The sequence below is a fragment of the Saimiri boliviensis genome, chromosome 1 (assembly GCF_048565385.1).
Source record: "Saimiri boliviensis isolate mSaiBol1 chromosome 1, mSaiBol1.pri, whole genome shotgun sequence".
NCBI lineage: Eukaryota > Metazoa > Chordata > Mammalia > Primates > Cebidae > Saimiri > Saimiri boliviensis.
The window spans coordinates 115262636-115269067 of NC_133449.1; the positions used below are offsets into that span (position 1 = coordinate 115262636).

A 6432-nucleotide genomic window follows, 5' to 3' on the forward strand; every position below is an offset into this window, starting at 1 on the left:
AAGAATCCAGGGACTCTTTTATAAAGCCCTTCCCGATTCCCTGGTCCTTTAGAGGGAATCACTTACAATATCATCCTATTGTAACCATTGGCTTAGGAAGCGTCACCCTCACTGGAGCTTAAAGACGGAACCAAACTCTATTTTCATCTCGTTGTTCCCAACACCCACAGGCACAGAATGGAAGCCTGACACGTTTGTTGAAAGTGAGGAAGAGTGAAAAGGTGAGAGGAAGAGAGACCATGGCATCTTGGAATTGTAGAAGCCCAGGACTAGCGATTCACAGAATTCCAGAATTTGGGAATTCTGGGGTTTCAGAGGCATGAGTTCTTTGAGTCTCAGAGCTGAAAGACTTTAGCGTTTATCTGGCCCCACTTTCCAGGCACACAGGAACCCTGGCCACAGGCTTGCCACCCCAGCATCCTGCATCCTGGTTCCAGTGGGCAGGGTCCAGCCACAAGCTTATTTTCTGGGGTCCTTGCCACTTGCCCATCGCCACTGCATCAGCTCCTGCCAGGCGACAGGCAGCCCCCGGGGAGCAGGCTGGCACTCTCAACCAGGTGGGGGCGGCACCTTGACACAAATCACTTCACCGCGGCGATGGCACCGGCTGCTGCGCTCCAAAGACACCACACTCCGACAGGCAGCCAGGCCATTTCGGGGATAAATATAGATGCAGACAGCACAGCGAGAAGGCTGCAGCAGGGGTTGGCCCTGAGGCCCCCCTGGGGACCCCCAGCTTCTACCAGATCACATTCAGAGGGAGGCCATTCTCTGTGGCGTCCACCTAATCGCTAAGCTCTGGCTCTCAGGGGAGGGGGCTTCCCTTGGGACCCCCCTACCAGGCCCCAGGTTCAGCTCAGCGTGCACTGGAAGGTTCCTGTCACTTATAGGGGCTGGCCCAGCAGGCTGGGAGGCAGCCTCCACTGTACTCTCCATGAGTCCAGGGACTGGGCTCTGTCCTTTCCTGACACTCTTCCCTCCTGGGTCTCAGCTCCTTCCCCTCCAGCCTCCCAGGAAGCTCCGTGTGGGGATGGGCATGGAGTACTCTGGCTTTCGGGAGACTCTGAGTTCTTAGCGGACATTGAGAGTGGGTCTGGCCAGGCTCCGAGGGCAGGAGACTCCCATAGAGGAGGGAATGGGGAAAGCTGTGTATCTGAGAGAAGGTGGACTTGCCTAGGACTGAAAGACTTGGAGCTGGGGAGGTGATGTCCCCTTGGGTGGGACCATTGCCTGCTGCCATTGCCTGCCCACCTAAGGGACTGAGGTGCGCTGGGGAAAGTCGCCCATTCTCTATGCGACCTGGGCCACGTCCCCTAACCTCTCTAGCCTCACGTTCTTCATACAGGAAATGGAGCTCCTGATAACTAGAGTTCTCACCACTACTTTCTTCTTTATGCTCTTAAGGTAGCAGTGAAAGCCTTATAAACTGAAGAGGCTTATGCACAGATGTCATTCCTCTTTCACCTGTGACTCTGGGTCTCCATCTTCCAGGAAGGCTTCCCTCACCACGCAGCCATCCCTGTGGTCATTCGACAGATGTTTCTTTTTTTTTTTTTTTTTTTTTTTTTGATTTCTTTTTTTCAACAGATGTTTCTTAAGCAGCTCCTCTGGACCAGGGACTTTGCTGTGTTCTGGAGGTGCAACCATGATCAAGACACACTCAATTTCTGGGCGTGGAAGTTCGGGATGGAGCTGGGGGGACAGAGACGTGAGCAAATGACAAAGGCAGGAAATCTCAGAGAGTGGAAAATGCCATAAAGGGAATAAAATAGGGTGAAGTGATTGTGATGGGGTGGGCAGAGGAGGCCAAATTTGAGCTGGGATGTCAATAGATCAGAAGCTCCAGGAGAGCAAGGCATTGGTCTCTCTCATTCGTGGCTGTATCCCAGCCATAGCTGGTGCCCAGCAGGTATTCAGTGAACTTTTTTCTTTTTGAGATGAAGTCTCACTCTGTCACCCAGGCTGGAGTGCAGTGGTGCGGCCTCAGCTCAGTGCAACCTCCGCCTCCCGGGTTCAAGCGATTCTCCTGCCTCAGCCTCCTGAGTAGCTGGCATTACAGGTGCCCACCACCACACCCAGCTAGTTTTCGTATTTTTAGTACAGACAGGGTTACACCGTGTTGGCCATGGCTGTCTCAAACTCCTGACCTCGTGATCCACCCGCCTCAGCCTCCAAAAATTCTGGGATTACAAGCATGAGCCACCTCGCCTGGCCTCTCAGTGAATATTTTTGAATAAATGAATGACTGGGCTCCTGAACCACAGGGCCTTTGCACATGCTGTTTCCTCTCCCAGTTTCCCAGCATGTGCAAAGGCCCTGTGGTGGGGACATGCCTAGCAGTTCAGGAGCCCATTCTCCCTGCAACTAAGCTGTCTCCCTCCAGGCTTTTGTCTCATCCGGAGCTGAGGGTATGTGACCTGCCCAATGTGCCCTGGCTGTCCCCTCTCCAAGACACAGGAGGGAGTATGCCCAGCTCCCAGAAGACGACTCTTCTAATTAACCCCTCTCTCCTCTGGTTGGGCCCCAACAGTCTTTTTTTTTTTGTTTTTGAGACAGGGTCTCATCTCACTGTGTCACCCAGGCTGGGGTACAGTGGCACAGTCAGGGCTCACTGCAGCCTCGAACTCCTGAGCTCAAGCAATCCTCCCACCTCAGCCTCCCAAGTAGCTGGGACTACAGGCATGCATCACTATACCCAGCTAATTTTGTTTATTTTTTATTTTTTGTAAAGACGGGTTTTTGCCATGTTGTCCAGGCTGGTCTTAAACTCCCGGGTTCAAGTGGTCTGCCTACCCTGACCTCCCAAAGTGCTCAGATTACAGGTGTGAGCCACCATGCCGGGCCCTCCCATCAGTCTTTCAGAGACATGCCCCTGGTACCCCAACCTGAGAAAAGTGTATCGTAAGAGCGCAGTGAATGCTGGGAGCTGAGCTTCCGGGTTTGTTTCAAACTCCGGTTTGCCAAGGACTAGCTGAGCAGCACACACTGGATGGCTTAGATTTTCTCATAGCTCTGTAGACTGCAAGTTTGAAATCTAGCTGTCAGCAAGGCCATGCTCTCCTCAGCACTCAGCATGATGAGACAGGGATCCCTCCAGAGACTCAAGAGGGCAAGCTTATAATTCTCCCAGATCCATCACTCAGCATCACAGACTCATTCAACAGGAGGCTACAAGGAGGGGCAGGTGCAGTCATTCCTCACACAAGGATTTCCTGAGCACCTACTATGTGCTAGGCACTGTTCTAAGTGCAGGGACGTGGCCCTAAGCAAGATGAACAGTTTGATCTTGGCTTTTTGTGGATCTGACACCATTTGGGGAGGAAGGCAGATAAGCTGGTGCACCAATGAGTAAAGAAGATGATTTTTTTTTTTTTTTTTTTTTGAGACGGAGTTTCGCTCTTGTTACCCAGGCTGGAGTGCAATGGCGCGATCTCGGCTCACTGCAACCTCCGCCTCCTGGGTTCAGGCAATTCTCCTGCCTCAGCCTCCTGAGTAGCTGGGATTACAGGCACGCGCCACCATGCCTAGCTAATTTTTTGTATTTTTAGTAGAGACGGGGTTTCACCATGTTGGCCAGGATGGTCTCGATCTCTTGACATCGTGATCCACCCGTCTCAGCCTCCCAAAGTGCTGGGATTACAGGCTTGAGCCACCACGCTTGGCCCCAAGAAGATGATTTTTTAAGAGTGGCAAATGCCTCAAGAAAAATACAACCAGGAGATGCAGCAGCGAGGAGGGATGGTGACACAATCTCACTACAGTCTGATCACAGACCTCAGAGCAGGTGTGGCCAGGACAAGTAAAGAAATGTTCTATGGGCGGGCACAGTGGCTCACACCTGTAATCCCAATACTTTGGGAGACCAAGGTGGGTGGATCACCTGAGGTCAGGAGTTCAAGACCAGCCTGACCAACATAGCAAAACCCCATCTCTACTAGAAATACAAAAATTACCTGGGTGCGTGCCTTCGATCCCAGTTGCTTGGGAGGCTGAGGCACGAGAATCGCCTGAACCTAGGAGATGGAGATTGCAGTGAGCTGAGATTGCACCAGTACACTCCACAACAGAGCAAGATCCTGTCTTAAAAGAAATAAAAAACTAAATAAAAAGAAATGTTCCAGGATGTGGAACAGCAGTCTTCTTGACTATCCCACAAAAGTGGGAACTGAGGCCAGGATCAGACCTACCACCTCTCCTGGTCTTCTTTCATTCACCCCAGGCCCCTGCCCTTAGAACAGCCCAGAAGTCCTGACAGGAGGGGGAGGAGCAAGCTGGCCCGAGACAATCCCAGAAGGAAACCTGGATGCAGTCACACATCAGGCTTCCTAATATTCCCATGGCACTGACAGCTAGGAGTCACCAGGCACTTACCACGTACCAGTAAGTGCTGGCACCTGAGTCCTTGCAATCTAATTTAATCCTGCCTTTACAGAAATACGCAACTACCTGAAAAGAATATGAAGGTATATAGATACAGAAACTGAGGGCAGGAGGACCGGGTGGGGGACTGTCCTTACTGTTAGAAACTGCGGTACCATTCTCAGCCCTCTTCTTCCCTTATGCCCCACTTTTCAATTCTCATGACATTCCAGGGGAGGGAGTGTCCCTTGGAACACCACCAGAGACACAACACTTGCCACTCATGAAGTGCTCCCTACTTGCAAAACATCTGCTCCCCGTTCCCCAGTTCCAGCCTCCCAGCTGCCCTGTAAGCTGGGTCATGTCACAGTTTGCCTCATTTTACAGACAGAAAAAACCCAAGTCTAAGGGGTGACAAGGCATGCAGACAGGAAATGACAGCCGAGAGAAGAACCCAAGCGTTCATCGATCTTCCTCCCCGTTCTTTCCATGGAGGAACCTGCCTGGATGACCCCTCCCAATCCAGCTGGCTGTCACCTACCTGGGCTGGTCCTAGAGCTCACAGGGACCTATGCCAGGGGGAATGCCATAAAACCGTGCCTTCACGCTCATGCTCATTGTCCAGGAGGCAGGCCCTGGAACATTAACCCATTTCACAGATGATGACCCAAGGGGCAGAGGGTGTGGGCCAAGTTCCCTGCTGGTCCTAGGTGGAGTTCAGACCCAGGTCTCCCAGGCCTCCCCATCAGGGCCGTCCACAGGCAGGCTGGAGCTGCCAGGGATTAAAATCTGCGCTCGCTGTCTGTTTCCAGAAAACCGTGGGCTCCCTACAGTCTCTGAAGCTGTGCATGCCCAAGGGGCAGAAACAGCCCCCCACCCTTTGATGACAGCGCACACTCCTAAGGGAGCAAAAACTAAGGGTAGATAAAACAAAGGGCTGCCCAGCTCATTCTCCCAGACCCCTTGTCCCTTCCCCCAGTACATATGGGGCAGGGGATTCAGATGCAAGATGAACTCCCTATTGGCTGCCAGAGCCAGCAACATCTGTGACCGTGGGCAAACCACAGCCCACTTTGAAGCAGCCCCTTGCTCACAGGAGAGCTTCTCCGACTGAGGGACGAAAGGAGGCAAGGCTGGGGGATGGGGTGGGAAGAGCAGGGAAGAGGGGAGTAAGACCCCGCTATTTTCAGAGGAGCATCGCTGTGGGACCCGGGGAATAAAAGAGGGCCTTGCTCGCCCGCTCTCTCCATGCCCCCCGCCACACCCCCTTAAAACACACAGGTGCCAGACAGCTTTTTCGCAAAAACTAGTTTGCAAACACACTCCGACTTCTGGGAAGCTGCCCAGCTCCACTCCCCCTCTGCGCTCCCCGTTCCGGGGCTGGTAGCTGGCCCTCCGGCAGCTGCCTGGGGCAAGGGGTGGGAAGTGAGGGATGGGAGGAGCGCAGAGGGGTGCGGAGAGGGGCCCGCACCCGCCTAGAACCAGCGCGACCTCACGCCTTCAGCAGTTGCCACAGCGGCGGGACTCCGCCTCCCGGACGCCCTCCGGGCACCTCCGGGCGGGTGGGACGGTCCCCAAAGCAGCTGGGCTCCGACCCGGAGGGCACCCTCCTCCCCGGGGACCCCGCCTGCCCTTCCCCCGCAGTCCGGGCGTCGACGGGGCGCCCCCGCGTGGCCGGGTCGGAGCTGAGTCACCGAAGCGCCGGAGTCCGGGTTCGCGCCGGCGGCGGGGGCTGGGGCGCCGCAGCCCCCGGGGGCGGAACCCGGCTTCCTTGGGACCCTCCGCTGGCGCCAGGAGCCCGTCTTCAAAGCCGAACTTGGGCACTGCCCCGCCCGCCCGGGCCCCACTCACCGCGGGTCCCGCGGACGCCACCGCCCTCACCGCACGGCTGCCGCTGCCCGCGCTCCGGGCCGCCCGAGCATGCCCGGGCGCGGCTTCTGCTCGGCCTGGCCCGCGGGCGCGGGACGGGCTCAGGGCGCTGCCCTCGCGACCACGGCCCGCTCGCGTGCGCTCCCAGCCGCTCCGGGTCGGGTCCTCCTCCCGGGCTGGGCGGGCGGCGGCGGCGGCGGCGGC

The 6432-nt window shown here is 55.7% G+C and overlaps 1 protein-coding gene across 2 annotated transcripts in view; it reads right to left on the reverse strand.

Annotated features, from left to right (window-relative positions):
* CPNE2 (copine 2) overlaps window positions 1-6432 on the reverse strand; it is a 56357-nt gene extending 49925 nt beyond the window's left edge. The window contains exon 1 of one of the 2 annotated variants that reach the window (XM_039461894.2): window positions 6211-6432. The gene's annotated coding sequence lies outside the window, so the exon portion shown is untranslated. Of the gene's footprint in view, window positions 1-3953; window positions 5876-6210 lie in introns of those variants that run through there. The other variant, XM_074402556.1, reaches the window with a different exon arrangement.